Source organism: Grampus griseus (genome assembly GCF_964374135.1).
Source record: "Grampus griseus genome assembly, chromosome: 5".
NCBI classification, from domain to species: Eukaryota; Metazoa; Chordata; class Mammalia; order Artiodactyla; family Delphinidae; genus Grampus; species Grampus griseus.
This window is the reverse complement of record NC_138998.1, coordinates 56,595,869-56,618,873: the sequence shown is the minus strand read 5'-3', so window position 1 is coordinate 56,618,873 and position 23,005 is coordinate 56,595,869. Positions and strand designations below refer to the sequence as shown.

The window sequence follows — 23,005 nt, the reverse complement described above, 5'->3', positions numbered from 1 at the left end:
CCTTTTTGAGGCATGTACAGTATCCCTATTTTGCCCATGATGAAACTGAGGCCCTGAGATGGTACACGGTCATACAACTAGGGACGGTAGAGCTGGGATTGCAATGCAATTTTGTAAGACTCTGGGCTTCAGTTTACTCTCTTACATTTAGAATTCCAGAATGTTAAACCTAAACGGGACCTTGAGGTCTTCTAAATCAGCCCCTCTATCCTGCCCACGAGAAAGCTGAGGCCTGTGCGGTGGCAGGAAGGAAACCGGCCACACCACTTGGGCGCTACTCAGAAGTGTGCTCCAGCGTCCAGGCGCCGAACCAAGAAAACGAAACCGCCCGGGAATAAATGTTTTTCTTCTTCTAGCAGGAAACGAGAGAGAAAATAGGAAGCAGACGCTCCGCTCCGCGCCAGCTGCTTTCGCCCCCCGCCCGGGCCGCGCACGCTCCAGGGTCTGCGCGCGTCCACGGCGCGTCCCCGCGGGCTCGCGCGCCTCGTGCCTCGCGCCTCGCGCCTCGCGCCTCGAGCCACGTCCCCGCCCCGGCCCCGCGCGCAGCGGAGTTGGCTGCTGGGAGGCGCGGGCCTGGGTGTGGTCGGCGGATCTCGGCGGCGCTGGTCTCGGCGGTACTCTGCGCTCTGCAAGCCGGCTCCGCGCGCCAGGGGCTGCTGAGCGCCCAGCTGACCTCCGCACGTCCAGTCCACACGGGCCCAAGCTCCCTTCAGGTAGGCGGCGGCCGCGCTAGCTGCGGCTTGTCGGTGCGCCCCGCGGGGGCATCCTGGGCTTCCCGCAGGGGGCGTGAGGCGCGGCCGGCGGGGTCCTCCTGACTCGGGGACGGGGGACTCCAGGAGGCGGACCCTGCCCGGGAGGGACGGGGCGGGCGCGCCTCGGTGGTGCTCCGCTCCGGTACGGGGACCAGCCGCTCGGCCGCCGCTTCGGGCACTTCCTGGGCAGCGAAGAGGCGGTCTATGGTCCTTGGCCTCCAGACCCCCAGGTTTCTCTCCGCGCCCCGAGGCGCCTCCGGGGCACTGGAACGCGAGCGTGCGTTTGTTCCGAGAATAGCGGTTATTCAGGGCTTCCCAGAAGGGTTATTGGGTGGTGAGCGCTGGGAGAGATAAAAGTTCTCCACCGAGTGCTAAAAATGAGTCCAGTGGTTTCGTGTTAAATTTATTTTGTAAAGGATATGATGATGCCCAATATTTGGCGGGGGGAAGGAATTAAGGATTTTGAATACTTGTAAGTTCAGTACATGATAAAATGTTTTCCTTTTCTCTCCGCATTCTTTTCTGCTTTCAAAACACAAATGATTGCCTTGTATTGTACTTTGATATTTATTGCTCTTCGGCAGAGGAAGAATTTCCCAAAGTTTAAAAACAGACTTTCATTTGGTTATAGAAGCAGTGTCTTGTTATTTTGCATCTCTCTCTCTTCCCTTTTCTCCCACTCCTTCCTTTTCTCTTTTAGTAAAGGGTGTGGATGCATCTTTCTCCTTCCACAAGCAAAGTAGCTCGGTCTGTGGATTAGCACCCTACTGGAAAGTTTTCTTAAGACGTTCGGCATTGAATTGTTGATGAATTCTAATCGTCTTGGTATTGCATACTGAGATTGTGACCTTTAAGTGCGTCTTCTAGAACAGAGGTAGAGCACACACTGCTTATTTAAGATGAAAGAGAAGTCATTTCTAGTCGGCGAGGAAAACGACGGGTAAAATTGTATGCTTCGTGTCTCATTGCCATTGCGCATTTTAAGGCTCTTCAGTGTGGGGCTTTGGGGTTATTACTGATTCTAGGCTCTGAAAGTTTATTGTATATTTCAGTATTTAGTTAAAGATCACTTTAAGACTTTCCATGTTGCATTTTGGTTTGTAGATCAATTTGAAAGTGAAATAGAAACTTTTAAAACATTGCTTTATTGAATGTCCTTAATTCTCTTGTGTATACACATTTATAAAATTATAAAATTGGTTAATATGCCTTTTGATACATTTATGTTCATCTCTTTGTGAGCCATAGGCATTACTTAGATTATTCAGAGTCATTGGTATTGCTTCTTTTATTATTTTCTCCAGTTTTATTGAGATATAATTGGCATATAACATTGTGTAAGTGATGATTTGATAGATATATAAATTGCAAAATGATTACCACAGTTAAAGTTAGTTAATACATCCATCACCTTTGTGTATGTGTGACATTTAAGATTATTCTTTTAGCAACTTTCAAGTATGCAATACAGTATTGTTAACAGTAGTCACCATGTTGTACATTAAACCCCCAGAACTTATTCATCTTATAACTGGAAGTTGTTTTTTTAAATTAATTAATTAATTAATTTTTGGCTGCTTTGGGTCTTCGTTGTGGTGGCTTCTCTTGTTTCAGAGCATGGGCTCTAGGCGTGCGGGCTTCAGTAGTTGTAGCACGCGGGCTCAGTAGTTGTGACGCACAGGCTTAGTTGCTCTGCAGCATGTGGAATCTTCCCAGACCAGGGCTCGAACCCATGTCCCCTGCATTGGCAGGAGGATTCTTAACCACTGCGCCACCAGGGGAGTCCCTAACTGGAAGTTTTTAACATTTGATCAACATCTCCTCAGAATTGTTTCTTTTAAACCATTGGCACTTTAGTATGTCAGCACATATTTTTACACTTTAAAAATAGACTCTGGGACATTTTGAAAATTGAGAATTGGAACTACGTGTTGGACATTTTTTTTGCCCTTACCAAATACTGCCTGAGATGGTGTGATTTCACTGATTTCTTTTAGGCATGTTATTGAAACACACTGTGTAATTTCTTTACCTTGTTAATCTGCATTTATTATAGGAACTACTTATTAAGCATATGTTCTGGGCCAGGGGCAATTCTATACATTATTCTGTTTATATTCTACATTAACTTGGCAAAAGAGATATTATCCAGTTCTACAGGTAAGAAAATTGTGACTCTGAGATGTTAAGTAACTTGCCAGTGGTTATGTAGCTGTTAGGTAACTCAGTTGGGATTTAAGGCCAGACCGCTCTGTCTCTAAAGTTCATGTTCTTCCCTCTGTGCCACACTGACTTAGTGCCAGGACATGAGGAATAACCCTCAGTTACTCAATAGCATATCTGTAAATTTTCCAAGACGTGCCAGAGATGTGGGTTTGATTTTCTAGCACGATCATTACTGTCCATCTGTGTTACTACACAGATCCTCATGTCACCCATTCTCTTCTCACCTCTCTATTCCTGCTTAAATGTCTAGCTCAAAGTTCAAAACCTCCCTCTTGCCAGGGCAGAATTTCTCCTGCTGACATTAATAGGTAGTGATAGCTTAATTATCCTTCCAAAATAATAACCCCATTTTATGTGGGTTCTCTAGAGCCATAGGTATAACTAATTTGGAAGGTTACAAACAAGATGCCATCTATTTTGGAATATGGGAACCTTTTGATATCCCTCAACTTTAAACCAGAAGTTATTTTGATAGATATTTCTTTCTGCAGTTATCCCATCCCTTCTCCACCTTCAATTTCAGTTTCTGTGGAATCATTTACATTATAATACAAACATTCTGTTATGTCTCCCATCTTAAAATTCTTTCTTGATCCAGTATGCTGTCCCATCTCTCTGTTCCACACTGAGAAAGCATAATCTTTTGATAGAACAAAAATAGAAAAGAGGTAACCAGAAACTAATTAGCTACCTGTAGGGGGTGGGTAGGAACTGAGTAAAAGGGATGGTGGAGGGAATAGCATTGCTCTGATTATACCTTTTTGTGTAGTTATGAGCTTTGGAAACTTGGTAATGTTTTGTATGTTCAAGAATGAAATTAACAGGGTTGGGAGAAAAAAGCCTCCAAAATTGAATACAAACAGCAACAGATGAACCAACTGTATTTTAGTGAATAACGTAAACTCTCAGAAGAAAAGAAAATGAATCCAAGTGAGTTTTTAACACAGAACTTTGATTATATACCTTTAACCTAAAGGTGAAAGGACTGCCAACAACAAAAACAAAAAACCTTGAACCATGTGTAGTAGGCTGTTATCTATAGTGTAGAGATATAGCAGTTCTGAAACTATTTTGTGTGTTTTGTAGGATTGAGCAAATGAGTAAATTCATTGCTATTTTGAGAGCTAGGGTTTTCACTGTGGGAGAAGGGAAATAAAAAATACGAAACAGAAGAAGGCAATGAAGACCTCTATGGTGTTGGATTGGAATTAGAGTTATACATATGAACTCATGATTAAAATATACCTACATTGGGCTTCCCTGGTGGCACAGTGGTTGGGGGTCCTCCTGCCGATGCAGGGGACGCGGGTTTGTGCCCCGGTCCGGGAGGATCCCACATGCCGCGGAGCGGCTGGGCCCGTGAGCCATGGCTGCTGAGCCTGCGTATCCGGAGCCTGTGCTCCGCAGCGGGAGAGGCCACAACGGTGAGAGGTCCGCGTACTGCAAAAAAATAATAATAATAAAAATATATATATACTTACATTCATACAGACATGCATATAATTACTAGCTCTGTCTGATGAAAGGGCTAGAAGTAATGACACCCTAATAGCAGTGAGCACAACCAGTGCACAGACCTAAATGGCTGGTTCGAGAGCTGGGGAAGGGAAAGTATAAGATGAGCCTAGAACACAAAATAAGGAAGGGTTCAAAAAAATAATGGGGGCATGTCAAAGGGATGTAGGAACTAGCTTGAACAGACAAATCTGGGAAAATTTGAGCATCAAAATGGATAATAATAGTAATATAACCCACTGAATGAAAACAGAATCCACAAGTCCATAGTAAATAAATAAAATAAGAAAAAGGGAAAAACTGTTCCTGGTAGACCACCAATAAAAACTGTAGAAGGAACAATAGAGTTAGAAAAGTCACTAGTTTGCAACCATCATGATAATACTGATTCAGGCAAGTGTTACTAATAGAGAAAGGTCGATGAGGAAAAGGGTATTACTACCGTTTCCAGTGATCTCTCTGGAGATTAACAACCAAGGGGAAGACAGTAACTTCACAGTGGAGAAATCTGGCAGATACCACTTCAGTCAAGTGATCAAAATTAACATCACCAGTAGTGGGATAAACATGTTCCTTTTAATCCTCTTGCCCTGTTGGTGGGAATGTACATTGATACAGCTACTATGGAGAACAGTATGGAGGGTCCTTAAAAAACTAAAAATAGAACTACCATACGACCCAGCAATTCCACTCCTGGGTATATACCCTGAGAAAACCATAATTCAAAAAGAGTCATGTACCGCAATGTTCACTGCAGCTCTATTTACAATAGCCAGGACATGGAAGCAACCTAAGTGTCCATCAACAGATGAATGGATAAAGAAGATGTGGCACATGTATACGATGGAATATTACTCAGCCATAAAAAGAAACAAAACTGAGTTATTTGTAGTGAGGTAGGTGGACCTAGAGTCTGTCATACAGAGTGAAGTAAGTCAGAAAGAGAAAAACAAATGCCGTATGCTAACACATATATATGGATTCTAAAAAAGAAAAAAAAATGGTTCTGAAGAACCTAGGGGCAGGACAGGAATAAAGACTCAGACGTAGAGAATGGACTTGAGGACACGGAGAGGGGGAAGGGTGAGCTGGGACGAAGTGAGAGAGTGGCATGGATATATATACACTACCAAATGTAAAATAGATAGCTAGTGGGAAGCAGTCGCATGGCACAGGGAGATCAGGTCGGTGCTTTATGACCACCTAGAGGGGTGGGATAGGGAGGGTGGGAGGGAGACACAAGAGGGAGGAGATATGAGGATATATGTATATGTATAGCTGATTCACTCTGTTATAAAGCAGAAACTAACACACCATTGTAAAGCAATTATACTCCAATAAAGATGTTAGAAAAAAAATGTTCCTTTTGACATGCTTGAAATAGGGATGTCATTACTTTTCTGTGGTATTTCTGAAATGTGTAACCAAAATCTAATCACAGGGAAACAGTTGAGGGACCTTAACTGAGGATTGTTCTACCAAGTAACTGGCTTGTACTCTTCCAACATGTTAATGTCATGAAAGACAAAGAAAGGCAAAGGAACTGTTCCAGATTAAAGGAAATTCAGACCTGTCAGTTAAATGCAATGCATAATCCTGGATTGGATCTTGGGTTTTGGGAAATCCGGTTACTCTAAGAACATTATGGAGATGTTGGCAAAACTTGAATATGTACTGAATATTAAATATTAAACTTGAATATGTACTGAATATTAAATAATATTGTATCAAATTTAACATATGTTAAATTTTCTGAATTTGATAATTGTACTGTAGTTATGTAGGAAAATGCCCTTGTTCTTAGAAGATACACAGTGAATTATTTAGGAGTAAAGGGTCAAAATATCTTCAGTTTACTCTCAAATGGATAAGCAATAATAATTATTACATATAGAGAGAGCAATAAAGCAAATGTGGCAAATGTTAACAACCGGTGAATCTAGGTGAAGGGAATAAGAGTATTCACTATATTAAAATTTTCAACTTTAAGTTTGAAATTCCAAAAACATGGAAAGTTAAAACTTCAAAAAGTAATAAAGCTACTTAGTGTCCAAAAATCTTGGAAAGATTCCATGTAGGCTGTATCTGCTTCTCAACTCCTCCTCTCCCTCTTCTTCTGAACCTACTCCAGAGACTTTATCCTTCCTATGCCACAAAACCATTCAAGGTCACCAGGGATGTCAGTCTTGCCAAGTTAGATCTCTCAGCCACGTTTGACACAAGTGATAGATAACTCCTTCCTTACTGAAGCATTTTTTCCCTTGACTTATGGGACACTAACTCTGATTTTCATCCTGCCTCACTGGCTGTGGCTTCTTATTCTTTTCCAACTCAGTAAATGGTATCGCTGTCCACCCAGTTGTTCAGTCTAAGACTCCTAAGAGTTATCCTGATTGACTCATCCTATATCTGTTCCTCCATTGGCAAGTATTATGGCCTCTAACTTAAGAATTATTCCAAATTTGTCTGTTTTTCATCACCTCCACTGCCACTACCCTTGTGTCAAACCACCATCTTTCCTGGTCCAGACTACTGTAGTAGTGCCTAACTGGTCTTTCAGCTTTCGGCGTCTGTGTCGCCTAGCAGCCAGCACGAACTTCAAGAGGTATCAATCAAATCAGATTATATCTCCCAGTCATCAGAACACATTACTGTTAGATGAAAACTGAAGTTTTTATTATGGTCAGGAGGCCTACATGATCACATGGTTGGGCTCTTACCCACCTCTGTTATATCTTCTGCTTTGCTTACTCCCCTCCAGCCTTACTCTACTCTCTCCCGTTGATTCAGTTTGCCAGGTTAGTTTCTGCCTCAGGGCCTTTGCATTTATCAATATTATTTCTTGTACCTGGAATGCTCTTCTCCATTTAAGGCATGGCTCATTCCCTCGTTTCATTCAGGTCTTTACTTAGATTAATTTATTTAAAAATAGCCTTCCTGGTCACCCTCTAACTTCTTGCAGGTTTTTTCCCCCACTGCGTAGTACTTATCTGTACTTGAAATTGTTATTTATTCACGAGCTTTATAATCTTCTCCTAGACAAATATAGAATAAAGCTCCATGACCACGGGAAACTTTGTTTTGTTTACTGCTGAATCCCTGGAGCCTGGAATGTGCCAGGCATGTGGTTGGAATTCAGATATTTGTTGAATGAACGAATAAATGCATGAATCAATATTTGCCAGCTTTCTGGCTGTATTTTATTTTACACTGTTGCAATTGGAGAAGACTGTCTCAGAGAATCCCATAACATCGGTGCTGTTTTTTGGTGACACTGCTCCAGGTTTTCTGGAAGCTAACAAGTTATCAGCTTTGTGTTTCACGACTTCATCTTTCTTTTGTCTGCCCTCTGGTGGAGGGAGTACTAATAAGCAGGAGATAGTAGAGTAGGTCAGTAGGAAGAAATAAAAGTGGACGAGTCTTGATCACAAACTGGATAATTAACTTTTAAGTTACAAAGATTTGAAAATTTAAATTTTAGGTAAGCCTCAAAATTAACCATAATAAGGTTGGAAAGAATGAAAAGAAAACTGGCAGTAGTTAGATTTAAAGAACTATCTGGCTTAGGATGAAAAATAAAACTAGCTCCAAAATGTTTTGATTACTTAAAATAATTTCTGCTTAAATATATTTCTTCTCTTAAAATATTTTTAACATTTTTCCATCTTTAGTTCAAAGACATCTTTTTCTCAACTGTACTAATAACGTCAGCTAACCTTTGTTGACTTTTCCAGTTGTCAGTTAACATATGCCAGGGGAAAAGCCAGTATTCAAACCCCAACAGTTGGGTACTAGAGGCAGCACTCTTAACTACTGTGCTTCACTACAGCCTTCCTACTAATGTCCTCTGAATGGTACGGGCACCAAAGAATTTCCTTTGGTGTAATAGTTATGAATAACAACAACAAAAATGCTTGATAAGGGGAATTCTCTGGCAGTCCAGTGGTTAGGACTCCTGTGCTTCCACTGTAAGGGGCACGGGTTCAATCCCTGGTCGGGCAGCACAGCCAAAAAAAAAAAAAGCTTGATAAGTTTACAGCCTGTGTTCCTCAATATCACTTTCCTAGTATGTATTATGGAGAGCTTTTTCTTATAGAATTTGAGAACTATATCTTATTTAATCTGTTTTGAAGTAGAAATCACATTAAATGATTTCAACACTTGTGTACTATTGACTTGCTAAAATAATATAAAGTTTCTCTTAATGTCCATATTTAACATTTAAGGCAATATACAGCTTAAAATTTTTTTCCCCAGTTTCACCGTTAGCTCTCCAATTGATTTATTTTTATAATTTTTGGTTATATAAACAATTGGGTAATGACTGTCTTTAAACATTCATTCTTACCTCTTCAAAAATACCATGTTTTTATTTTTTATTTATTTATTTTTAAATTTATTTTTGGCTGTGTTGGGTCTTCATTGCTGCACGTGGGCTTTCTCTAGCTGCATCAAGCGGGGGCTACTCTTCGTTGTGGTGCGCGTGCTTCTCATTGTGGTGGCTTCTCTTGTTGTGGAGCACAGGCTCTAGGCACGCGGGCTTCAGTAGTTGTAGCAGGTGGGCTCAGTAGTTGTGGTTCGCGGGCTCTAGAGCTCAGGCTCAGTAGTTGTGGCGTATGGGCTTAGTTGCTCCGTGGCATGTGAGATCTTCCCGGACCAGGGCTCGAACCCGTGTCCCCTGCATTGGCAGGTGGATTCTTAACCACTGCGTCACCAGGGGAGTCCTACCATGTTTTTAGAAGCCTTACTTTTTCTTCTTCATCATGTAATTTGTAATACATTTTTAGCTATAGAGAAATTGATAGAATCTGTATCATAAATTGAGAACACTACTTTGGCAGGGACAAAGATGAGGACAGTGGCTCCTGTGCTCAAAGTGCTAATAACCTCTGGGCTCTTACATAGGAAGTTTTGGTATTTTTGTTATGATGACATTTACCAATGGCTTGACTCTGTTTTTTTCCCCTTCAATTTTTATGAGTTCCCCACCTAAACACCTTTACTCAGGAATTGTTTAAAATACGAAAATTGGACGTTAACTCTTTGGTTTGTGAAATTAAAACCCCAGTAATGCAACTTAAGCTGAATGAGGCTCTGTTGTACAACTGGCATGTGACATAGATTATATTGATACATGGTATTTAGGATAATTAACAAGGCTTATAATGACTAGTTTTATAAGGAAATAATTTGAAACATTTTTTACTTTCTAGGCTTCTGTAAATTAAATTATGTATTTAAATGGAAAAATGGTAGACAGCTAATTACTTAAGGAAATTGAAATTCGTCGACAAGGGATGTCATTATGTGCATTGCTTACTAAATGTGCCCCTAGGGAAGTTGTTGGGAGAGAATAAACTTTTTGAAAAATGTGGTCTCCTTGTCATTTGGTGTAAAAAAGCAAAAGCAGTTGGTATTTTAAAAGTTTTAATAGATACTAGTTTTCATGGTTATGTTAACCTTTACTTTTGGGAATTAAACTTTATTAACAAGGAATTTTATTATGTTTATTAATTATTAATGCGCCACTAAGGAAGATTTTGGGGGAAAATGAATTTAAAAACACACACAAAGACTCCTCCATGCCTTAAGATATAAAAAAGGAGAGAAATGTTTGTATGTAAATTTCCCCCATGGTTATAACTAATCTTTCCATGAGGGAACATCTGTGTATAGTTTCTAGAGATGATAGACAGGTTATGAAGGGATTGTGAAGCATCAGGAGCAATGTGTGTTTCCTTAAGGCTGCTGAAGGGCAGTATTGGTGTATGTGATAGTGAGTGTGGCAGGATGAAAACATCAATAGGACAGTCTGAGCAGTAGACGAAAACTGTATGCGACTACAATGTAAATGTAACTAAAAGTGAGTACACTGTTCAAGCCACCTGGTGGAGATAAACTCTCTGTTGATTGATGGATTTTGAGGATATTAATTGTAGGAGTAGGGAGCTGGGGATGGAGTGGAGTTGCAAATAGCTAGTGTGGGTTATTAATTAGCTGTTAGTCTAAACCCAAGAGAGCAATCAGATGACATTTTGGTAAAGAAAGTGTGATACTGAAGTAGCGTTGGTGGATATCTGTTCATCTCAGACCAACATCATATAAGTACACTTGCTTCTTAATTAGTAAAACTTCCAAAGTTTTACCTCGTGCATAGGCATTATAGCTTTATGTTAGAAAGAATGAAATCTGCCCTGGGAGAAAGGCACTGAGTGCTATACTCTATTTCGACTTATTATTGGTAATTTTAAGATATTTTACTTTTATTAAAACTGAACATATGGAATTGTAGCTACCTTTCTATGAATATGTTAATTACACAAGTCACATTTTGTGCTATCAAGCCAACTCAGCAAATGAGTTAGATCATGATTGATGCCTGCTAGGCACTCATAAAAATTTGTTGGATGAAATTCTGATGTATCCAGCTGTCATATTTTCATCCTTTAGCAGTGGGATTAATTTAAAAAAAATTTTAGATATAACCAAGAGTAATATGTAATCAGGTCTGGTGAGTTTGTGTTGTTTCTGGTAAAACAAAAGCAAATTATGTGACTTTAAAGGGTATAAGACTTTGTGACTTAGTGGTACAAAGATGAACCATGTATGGTCCTATCAAAAAAATCCAAGAGGTGATAATATTTGAGTGAAGTCATATGAGAAAAGACGGGCTGACAAGGTTATGATCTGTAATGTACATAATCGTAATTCATTTTCCTAATGTTTGGTTCACGAAGCCTTGGAAATACTAAAACTAGAGGCGTTGCAACTTAGAGAAAGTAGTTTGAGGACTAAGTAAAAGGAAATACCCTCCTATTTTACATCTCTGACAGTGAATTTATAGAACTGGTTACTTTAAGAGGTTGTACAGCTAAAAATACAAGCATACTGAAAGTGGTTTCAGTGGATTCACAGACAGTGTTTTTGGAATGTATTGCATTTAGTTTAAGGGAAATCCTTAGTATGTTGAGTTCAGTCACATTCTCATGAAACATTTGGTTTTGGTGACATAACACTCTAAATATGTTCAGTATTGTGGCACTTACATCTTAATGTAATTATTATCTTTCTTGTGAGAAGATGAATTTTTCTGATTGGGATGGGTCAGTTCTTGTGCCTGGTGCAGGGTAGGTGTTAAATACATGTTTGTTGAGTGGAAGAATAAATCACATGATGATATGAATTGACAGCAGTTGGAATAGTGCTCATTTATTATGTACTTGGGACTAGAGATAAAAATAATAGGAAATGCAGGAAGAAAACTCTTTTTTTGAAAGCCTTCCCAAAATGTTAAATGGAAAAAAGCTAAACCTAATCACTTAAATTTTCCGTTGTATCTCTATATATGTATGTGGGAATTTAAAAGGGATACACTAAAAAGAACAGAAGCATATCCACTTTATATTTAAAACATGTACTCTGCATCAGGTTTTCAGGTAGTACTTGATATTACAGTAGTTTTAGTTTTTGTTAGCTTTGCCTCAAGACTTCTTCCCCTTCTTTTCCCTTTCCTTGACTAAGGATAATTTTTTAATTAAAAATTTAATTTAATTTTAATTTAAAAATCAAACTCAAAGAACTTAGGGTTAAACACAGCTTTTATAAATGGCAAATAGTCTTAAGACATTGCAGATGTCTCACATATAATTTATAACACAAATGTAAAAAATGTGTAGGAATGGAACAACAAAATCCATTTGCTTTTAATTTCATGAATTCCTATTCTGTTCTTTTTTTTTTTTTTTTTTTGCAGTACGCGGGCCTCTCACTGCTGTGGCCTCTCCCATTGCGGAGCACAGGCTCCAGATGCGCAGGCTCAGCGGCCATGGCTCACGGGCCCAGCCGCTCCGCGGCATGTGGGATCCTCCCGGACCGGGACACGAACCCGTGTTCCCAGCATCGGCAGGCAGACTCTCAACCACTGCGCCACCAGGGAAGCCCTATTCTTTAAAAAACATTTTATGCATGATATATTTTTGGGTCATGGAATTTACCATCTTAGTTTAGATGTCTGCAACGATGACATAGCCTGTTCAATGATAGAGCCTCAAATTATTATCCAAAGTGTTCACCCCGGGCTTCCCTGGTGGCGCAGTGGTTGAGAGTCCGCCTGCCGATGCAGGGGACACGGGTTCGCGCCCCAGTACGGGAAGATCCCACATGCCGCGAAGCAGCTAGGCACGTGAGCCACGGCTGCTGAGCCTGCGCGTCCGGAGCCTGTGCTCCGCAACGGGAGAGGCCACAACAGTGAGAGGCCCACGTACCACCAGGAAAAAAAAAAAAAAAAAGAGTCAAAGTGTTCACCCTAAGTGGATCTGTTTATGACACTTAGATAAAGAACTTGGTTTCTTGTTGATTGATTTATGACTATGTGTAGACTGATCCTGTTGTGCCTTGTTAAGAAAACTTAATCACAAGTGGGTTTTTTTGTTTTAAAGAAAAATATATAAAAGTCAGTTTTGGCATTTCATAATCCAGGTTCCTTTTTTAGTTAATTCCAAGGATACACGAAACACTGTTTTCTTCGGGGTATTTTCTCATATACTTTGCTACTTTAACAAAGATTAATACATTTAAGACTTGAATTTAAAACATTGTTTTCAAGTATCTGTCTTTTCAGGTGACATGGGTATTTCAACATAGAAGATAGCTTGGTTCTTAAGTTGTCCTTTTCAATCCTGGTGTTTATTTCATTCTTATATTTTCTTAAAGAGTAAAGCAAGACCAAATACAAGTAGATTATTTTAAAGATGGCAATGGCTGCCAAAAAAAAAAAAAAGAAAGAAAATAAAGATTTTACCAGATGCATTGTTTCCCTTGAGGAAAGGGAAGATAACACCTGAAATACGTCAAGGAATTGTTAATGATTTCTTTGTAAAAAAATACGTTAAGGTGTGAGTGTTGAAATAGGAAATGTATATGGAAACTTCTTTTTTCCTGTTGCTTCTTTTCTCATTCCCAAGCTGTCCTTCAGAAAAATAAAACTAAAAAATTTTGTAATTCAGATCTGGGAAATAGTTTTGCTCTATTATTTATTTATTTATTTTTGGCTGTGTTGGGTCTTCGTTGTGGTGCATGGGCTTCTCATTGTGGTGGCTTCTCCCGTTGCGGAGCACAGGCTCTAGGCATACAGGCTCAGCGGCTGTGGCACGTGGGCTCAGCAGCCGTGGCTCGCAGGCTCAGCAGCTGTGGCGCACAGGCTTAGTTGCTCCACGGCATGTGGGATCTTCCCGGACCAAGGCTCCAACCCATGTCCACTACATTGGCAGGAGGATTCTTAACCACTGTGCCACCAGAGAAGTCCCAGTTTTGCTCTATATTAAAACCAATTGGAATGGGAATGATTTCTTTCTGTAATTATGTATTCCATCTATTATCTTTATTTTTTTTTTTAAGTATCTAGGTGTTGTGTTTGACCAGGAAGATAATATAAATGCCATTTAGTTTTTTAGGAACTTCTTAATAAATGAACACACACCCTTGAGGTTTCCTCCAATCCAGTGGTTTTAGACAAGAGTTTAGGCCTGTGGTTCTCAAACTCCAGGAGGCATCAGAATCACCTGGAGTGCTTGTTAACCACAGATTGCTGGGCTCCATCTCAGAGTCTCTGGTTCTTTAGGCCTGGCAAAGGGCCTAAAAGTTTGCATTTCCAGCAAGGTCCTCAGTGATGCTGATGCTACTGGTCCCCACCTTCTGAGAACTAATGATTAGGCTATTTGGTTAAATTAGTGGTCATCAACCATGTTTCTTCCCTTACACACCTGATTGATATAACATTAATAATGCCCCAATCCAGGAGTCACGGCATTGGAATGGGATGGGCAAGGTGCTGTTAGAGAGTCAGGTATTGAGATCTTCAGGAGGTGGGTGTAGTTTGAGATAGCCCCCTTTTCTAAAAATTAATTTATTAATTAATTTATTTTTGGCCATGTTGGGTCTTCATAGCTGCACACAGGCTTTCTCTAGTTGCAGTGAGCAGGAGCTACTCTTCTTTGCGGTGCACGGGCTTCTCATTGTAGTGGCTTCTCTTGTTGCAGAGCATGGGCTCTAGGTGCACGGGCTTCAGTAGTTGCAGCACATGGGCTCAGTAGTTGTGGCACGTGGGCCCTAGAGCACATGGGCTTCAGTAGTTGTGGAGTGCGGGCTCAGTAGTTGTGGCTCGTGGGCTCTAGAGCACAGGCTAAGTAGTTGTGGTGCACGGGCTAGTTGCCCCGTGGCATGTGGGATCTTCCTGGACCAGGGCTCGAACCCATGTCCCCTGCATTGGCGGGCAGATTCTTAACCACTGAGCCACCAGGGAAGTCCCTGAGATAGCCCTTTAAATGATTGGATGTTTTCTCTTCTCTCCCCCTCTGAATCTTCCTCCTCCACGCTCGTTAGAGAGTCCTAGTCTATAAGTAAGGGTGCAAACGGGGTATAGGTAGTTTAGGTCCTCTCCTAGCAAACTTATACCTTCTAGAGTCAGGGAGGAAGCTTCAGTGCTTCTCAAGGAGCTGAGGAGAGAAAGAAGAGGTTACACTGCAGGAGAATTGGGATGCTGAGGCCATGAACAGAATTCTTTCTGGTAATAATTCTATTTTCCTTTTTTGTTTAAAGTATTATTGTGTTATATCTATTGATCCATCAACAGATACGAATATTGGCCTGAGTCATGTTTATGATTATACCCTCTTCTTATATTTCCCTTGTTAGGCCAAATTAGCTCTGACTTAAAGTTCCAAGGACGTTTTGTTAATGTGTGTTATTTAATCCCTAAAACAATCACTTGGGTGTAGACATTAGTGTCTCCACTGTACAGATGAGGGAATTGAGACTCAGAAGTTAAACAGTTTCTGGGATCACACAGTAAGTATAGTCATAACTCAGACTCTCATTAGGTTGTGTGAACTTGGGTGAGGTTCATAACCTCCAAAACATGTTTCCTCATCTGTAAAATGAGGATGATATTAGTACTTACCTTTTGAGGTTAATTTGAGGTTGTTAAATGAGTTACTGTGAAGAGTTGTGAACAGTGCATGACACATAGTAAGTGCTTAATAAATGTCATCTCTTGATTGGCTAAATACTAAGTATCTTTTAACATCAGGGGTCATCCAGGTAATCCTCCTCTTATATATTATAGGTCAAGAATCTCTTACCAGCTTACGTGGTTCCGTGTGCCACAAGGGTTGAGAATCACGGATCAAGCTAAGTTTGTTTGGCTTTTGCAGTGAGAAGGTGGAGGCTCAGAATCAGGATTGGCCGCTTATACTTGAGAAGTTGATTTGTGTTGCCAGCCACATCTCTTGTAGCCATCAATTTTGTAGGAAATCATTTGTTATACCGAGATTTGCTTTAACTGTATAATGAGACAGTGATTAATCACTACGTAATAGATTGTGTTTACTGGAAAAGTATTCATTTCTTGGGAATGCCTCAAACATCTCTTAGATAAACTGTTACTTGCTTTAAAAAAAAAAGAAAAAGAATCTCTTATCCATAATTTGGAGATCCAGAATGCTTTGAAACTGCAATTTTTTTCATATATCATTTAGTGGCAAAACCTTATCTGATTTGAACTCGTTTGGTGGCACAACCTAACTTGAACTAACGTGAAACTGTTGCTAGTCTACTTTTTCCCCACCTAGTTGTGACGACACTTACATTTTGCTGCAGAAATACTCCTTCTGGATTATGTGGATGCTGCCCAGGAGTCCAGTTGGTGTGGAATGAAATATGTGATGAATACACCTTTTAAAATCTGAAAACCTGGGAATTCCCCAGTGGTTAAGACTCTACGCTTTCATTGCCAAGGGCGCGGGTTTGATGCCTGGTTGGGGAACTAAGATCCCACAAACCACGCGGTGCGACCAAAAAAAAAAAATCTGAAAAGCTTTTAAAAAATCTTTTTAAAATCTGTAGACTCCCAAATTCTGAAATGCATTTGGCCCTTAGGGCTTAGGGTAATGGATTATGGACTTCCGTGAATATGCCCTTAAACCTCTGTTTTCCTTCTTAGACTGTAAACTCCTGGAGAGCTGGGCCTGTATCTAATTCATGTGTAGCCCCGGTTCTTGGCACATAATAGGCATTCGGTAAATGTTTGGTGAGAGAATGAACTGTGCCAGAACAAACCAGTTAGGTGAAGGGAAACAGACTTGAGAGCAGCACCTTATTTTTTCCTGGAACACAGACAAAACAGACTCCCTTCAGTTTACAAGAGGCTGAATCATGTTAGTTTTGGGGCACTTGAAAATGTTCAGTGTAATGAGAAATTTGGTAGCAAAATAAAAAAGCAAAACTTAGTGCCTATACTACAATGTCGGCATCTCTTCTATTTTCCTCTCTATCCACTCACTCCATACAGCTTTAGATTTTGGGCCAACTTCTTGAGAAAGAAAGCCACATGGGAACGTCTGTAATTGGAAGACTACTTGGGGTGGGTAAGCAAGTGTGTGTTTACATTCTTCTGAGAATGATCATAAAAGCTTTAAATACCTTAACTGATTCATTAAGGGTTTAGGGGTTTTTTTTTTTATAAATAAAGTATAGGAATTATGAATCAGGATTGCAGAGAGGAAAGCAGCACATTAGAGAATTTAAGTATAATAATAGCAAACTTTTCTGATAGACTACTAGTAGGTAAAAGTAGTTTACATTTAAATTTTTAAAGTACAGTTTAAAATATTTTTTCATGCCTTACATGAGCTTTCATGATCCATATGAAAATTATTAATAGTTAAGAAATACTTGTATGTCTTTGTCTTAGATGGATTAAAATAACTGTTCATTAACACAGCAATATAATTGTACAGGCTACATAATGCCTTGTTTTAGTAAAAATTCTGTGGACATTTTAAGAAGTGTAGAGAGAAGTCTATTTGAATTATGCAATTGTATTTTTTTCCATTTTATTTAATAAGTTGGCTTGGATACAATGACCCATTGATATTTTTTGATATTTGTAACTGGTACAGCTGAACTTTTTAAAGGATAATTGATATGCTGCCTTCTGCTCAACTAACAGTGCTTTCACTATATGATCAAGTTATTTAAAATGTGTTAAATGAATGAAATATTCATGTTGAGAAAGAACCTAGTCAAGAAGTTATAGTAATTAAGAGAGCACTACTCTTATACCAAACTAATTTCTGTTAAATTATTAGTTTAAAATTGCCTTAGTTAGTAATTTCAGTACAACTGCAGAGATTGTGAGAAACAGCTCCAATTGGATCTTGAGTAAAAATCACTGTTGGTGAAATTCCTTGACTGTATCCTTCTAATGATTTTTTTGTGTTTTTTGTAAAGGAAGGTAGAGATGGCTCATATCTCATACACGTCTGTATCCTTCCTTCCTCCCAGGAGAGAAGTTTCTTAACTAGCTGACCGAAGATAGATCTGGAAAAACATAAATATTTAAGAAATGAATTGGGGGTGGGAAGGGGCGGGGGGAGGAGCCCACAATGGTACGGATAAGGAATAGTCAGTGAAGTACAAGGAGGAAGTAAGGGGTCTGGAAAGCTATTGGAGTAAAGCTTGAATAAGAGAGGGAGGATCATTAGATTCAGCGGAGAGATCTAACGAAATGCCCTTCCAAGGAGGCGAAGTGGAGTGGTTGAGAGACTGGGTTCCAGAGTCATACATGCTTTGCTTCAATTCCCAACTCTGCTTCTAATCTTAGGCAAGTTGTTTCACCTAACCTCAGTTTATTTTTAAATTTCATTCCATTACATTTATTTTATGGTTCCCAGTGGACTTAAGGTATGTTAAAAGGTAAGCTGAGGGACTTCCCTGGTGGCGCAGTGGTTGAGAATCTGCCTGCCAGTGTTCGATCTCACATGCCACGGACGAACTAAGCCCGTGCACCACAACTACTGAGGCTGCGAGCCACAACTACTGAGCCCACACACCACAACCACTGAAGCCTGCATGCCCTAGAGCCCACATGCTGCAACTACTGAAGCCCACGTGCCTAGAGCCTGTGCTCCACAGCAAGAGAAGCCACCGCAATGAGAAGCCCACACACCACCACAAAGAGTAGCCCCTGCTCGCCACAACTAGAGAGAGCCCGAGCACAGCAACAAAGACCCAACGCAGCCAAAAATAAAATAAAAACAAAGGTAAACTGAGACGTATTGGGTTAGCCAAAAAGTTCCTTCGGTTTTAAAGTAAACATAAAAGACACATTTTTCATTTTCACCAAGAACTTCATTAAACAACGTATTCACAGTTTTGTTCCACTACCTTCTGTCATTTTTTAGGCAACTTCATAATTCCATCTTCCCAAAACTTTTTGAGCAAAGAACTGTTCCAGGTGCCTTTTACAGTCTTCCAGGGAATTGAAATTTTTTCCATTAAGAGAATTTTGTAAAGACCAAAATAAATGGAAATCTGAAGGTTCAGTGTCTGGTAATGTGGTGGATGAATCAGAACTTCCCAGACAAGCTGTAACAGTTTTTGCCTGGTCATCAAAGAAACATGCGGTTTTGAGTTATCCTGATGGAAGAGTATGAGTTTTCTTTTGACTAATTCTGGACGCTTTTCGTCGAGTGCTGCTTTCAGTTGGTCTAATTGGGAGCAGAACTTGTTGGAATTAATCATTTGGTTTTCCTGAAGGAACTCATAATAGAGGACTCCCTTCCAATCCCACCATATACACAACATCACCTTCTTTGGATGAAGACCGGCCTTTGGTGTGGTTGTTGGTGGTTCATTTCGCTTGCCCCACAATCTCTTCTGTTGCCTGTTATTGTAGAGTATCCACTTTTCATCGCCTGTCACAATTTGTTTAAAAACAACGTTTTTGTTACATTTCAGTAGAGAATCTCACGCAGAAATATGGTCAAGAAGGTTTTTTTCCCTTATGTGGAACCTAAACATCAAAGTGATAAACATAACCAAGCTGGTGCCAGTGATTTTCAACTCTTGATTTGGATATGTTGAGTATGTCAGCTATCTGCCACGTGGTATAACATTGATTGTTCTCAGTTAGTGTCTCGATTTGATCGCTATCAACTTCAACTGGTCTACCCGACCGTGGAACATCGATTTCCAGCAAGAAATCTCCAGCACGAAACTTCACAAACCACTTTTCACGTTCGATCAGTCACAGCACCTTCTCCATACACTGCACGAATCTTTTTTTTGCGTTTCACTTGGTTTTTACCTTTCTTGAAATAATAAAGCATAATATGCAGAAAATGTTGCTTTTTTCTCACATCCTCAGTATTAAATGGCTACACAAAAATTCACCAGTTTTGATAAGTTTTTTTTTAAATGCATGCTAATATGACAGCTGTCACAATACAGTGTAACAAAATTATTTTGAATGAAGTTAAAGACAACTAAGCGCTACTAGAGCCATCTTATGGAAAAAAACGAATGAACCTTTTGGCCAACCCAATATTAAAAAGCTTAAGTTTTCTGAGCAAAAATCGATTTGGATTGGGCACTGCCAAACCAGAGTGGTTAGGAGTGTTCCACCAGCCACCTCTGGAGGTAGGGGTAAGACTTTTATAGAGAAGAGGAGGAAGTGAAGCAAGGGAATTATTTGATTGGCTGTAGTTTATGTGATCGCCTTACTGGTTTTGTTGGTTTTGTTTTGGCCGTGCTGTGAGGCATGTGGGATCTTAGTTCCCCCATCCCTAGCCCCCTGCAGTGGAAGCGCAGAGTCATAACCACTGGACCGCCAGGGAAGTCCCCATTGGTTGTCCTTAGGTTTTGATTTCTTAACCTTGAGGCATTTACAGGCTTAGATTTTGATTTGCTGACACAGGCTGCTAAGGTATTAGAATCACCTCAGTCTAATGGCCTCCTTGTTTAACTGAACATGTGCAAGAGTTGGATTAATTGTAAATATAGTATTCATGGATCCATGTATGACTCGTCGTTATATATTTATATTTGCTTGCTTATTGAGAATGTATAAACACCTGTAAAGCAAATATCCAACTCAGGAATTTGGAAATTAACAATTACTTGCAACTCCTTGTGTGTTCCTTCTCTTTTATCATTCTCTTGCTTCAAAAAAGTCTTATTGCATATGTATGCATTCCTAAACAATATATTATTTAGTTTTAGTTGGTTTTGAGTTTTGTAAAGAGTATTATGCTGGTATGTGTCTTCTGGAACTTGCCTTTTTCCTCTTAGCAGTATTTTTCAGATTCATCTATGTTGTATACCTCTGTAGCTCATTCATTTTCACTGCGATGTAATAATTTGCTGTGAAAACACTGTAATTATCCATTTTCCTATTAGCGGGTGTTATTTTATTGCTATTACAGGTGGTGCTGTATGAATCCGGCCCTTGAGCACAGGTACTTAAGTTTCTTTTAGGGCTCATCTACCCAGAAGTGGAATTAAATTGTCAGATTGAAGATACACATATCATCACCCTTGTTAGATATTGCCAAATTGCTTCCCAAAGAGCTGTCCTACCAGAATATGTTACCATTTCCTCACAGCTTTGCCAGCTCCTGGATGAGGAAAAAAATTCTGTTAATCTGATAGGTATGAAATTGTTTATTTGCATTTCCCTGATTACTGAGGTTGAGTATCTTCTCATTTGTGTATTGGCCTCTACTGGTTTTCCTGCTGTGACCTGCTATTCGTGCTACAATTTGCACGTTTTTCTTTGGGGTCATCAGCCTTTTTTATTATTAGCTTGTAGGAATTTTAAATTCTAGATTCTGTAGACTAAAACAGATAGACTGCCAGCTATTTCTCCAGCAAAGATGGGTTTATTTGGGTTTATTGCAGAGAAGTGCAATTCAAGGTCTGCAGCCATGGCAAACCAGCTGCAAGTCTCGCAGGGCAAGGGAATGAGAACTCTTTTATAGAGACGAAAATGAAGTTGGGAGGGCTGTAGTAAGCAGAGTCCATGGCTTTTCATTGGCTGAGTCCTTGCCAGGAAAGAAGAGGCGTCTTTCTTTTGGGCTGTGTTATGTCACAGGGTGTGAGAGCTCCCTCTTCTGACCTCCCAACTCTATTTAATTTTCTGTTTATTAATTTTTTATAAGGCTAATCCTTTCTTTGAATTTTAGCTTGCAGCTGTCTTTTTCCGATCTGTGTCTTCGTGTTTTTGGTTTTTTCTTTCTTTCTCTTTGGGGTAGAGGAGAAACTCTCTTCTCATCATGCATACACTGTACTTCCACAGCTGAAGATAGCTAGCTCTTATAGCTGACCTTTCCTCCTCTCCTCCATCTTCTTGTGTATAGGGATAATTGTGAAAATCATCATCAACTGTGTGTGTGTGTGTGGTGGTGTGCAGCAGACTATTGGGCTGTTTAGTAAGCCTGGAGAGTGATCCTGCTCCCATATGTTGGAAGCTTTTTAAAAAAGTAGTGTGTTTGATGCCTCTTTGTTTTCAGTTTTGGGCCAGTTACCAGGTCTGAGTCCTTAGGAGAAGTTATACTCAATTTTCTGTCATGCATATAACCAGTGTACATGGTATACGTTTATTTCTGTCTATAATCACTTCCTTTTTGGGTCAATAACTCAGGGTAAGTCTGATCAGAGACTGTTTTTTGGTTTACTCCCTTCTTAGGTTGGGATCTTGATTATTTTAAAATTTAGATAAGACTCTTCCTTATCTAAGAATTTATACTGCACTTAGTCTGCCTGGCTACACCCACTGAGGATTTTTTCATTCGTTGATGACTGTCTTACTGGTTTTCTCCTGTCATTATTTTCCATATTTTTCTTTTCCCCACATAGAATTTACAATGCTTTATAAAATATTTTGCCACTTCCCTGATTTCTGTCCTTTATTAACTGTGGATACAAAGGAACTGCAGGAGAGCAAGTAGTCAGATGACTTTGTTTTCTACAAGTCGAAAGAAATGTGCATCAAAGCTTCCCTCTCATTCGGAGCATGCCCTTAGGTGTATTGTTTGAGGGAGCTGCTTTAATAAACTATACCTCATGCAACAATATTTTTCTCAAGAATTCAAAACTTTTCTAGCTGTATTATATATACACACAGACCATGTCAAATACACAGATTGGCTACTTTTTTAAATCCTCCCCTTCAAAGCATAATTTATTGGGATTTATCATATTAGGTTTCATCTGGGGGTATCCTGTTGCTTCTCTTTACCCTAATCAGCCTCTGGGTTTGTCTGGAAGTAGTTTATAATCTACTAGTCTGTGCTGGATGCACTTTTTAAAATTTTTTTTTGGTATTCTTGGGAATACAACAATTGTCAGGTGAGAAGAAAACATCAACAGAAAGTCTGTGCAATCAAAATGTTCCTCCTCCATAGTGACAGGACTAATGTAAGCAGATCAGGTAGCTGGTCCCCAAGAAAGAGCATCAAGAATGGCTTTTTTTTTTTTTTTTTCTGGTACGCGGGCCTCTCCCTGTTGTGGCCTCTCCCGTTGCGGAGCACAGTCTGGATGCGCAGGCTCAGCGGCCATGGCTCGCGGGCCCAGCCGCTCCGTGGCATGTGGGATCTTCCCGGACCGGGGCACGAACCCATGTCCCCTGCATCGGCAGGCAGACTCTCAACCACTGCGCCACCAGGGAAGCCCAA

General features: G+C 40.0%; 1 protein-coding gene across 3 annotated transcripts in view; it reads left to right on the top strand.

Moving 5' to 3' along the window:
• Window positions 1-574: 574 nt before the first annotated feature.
• The window catches only part of GNB4 (G protein subunit beta 4), a 59,971-nt gene continuing 37,540 nt past the window's right edge, over window positions 575-23,005 (top strand). For all 3 annotated transcript variants that reach the window (XM_082654876.1, XM_082654875.1, XM_082654874.1), the window contains exon 1: window positions 575-713. The gene's annotated coding sequence lies outside the window, so the exon portion shown is untranslated. The remainder of the gene's footprint in view (window positions 714-23,005) is intronic.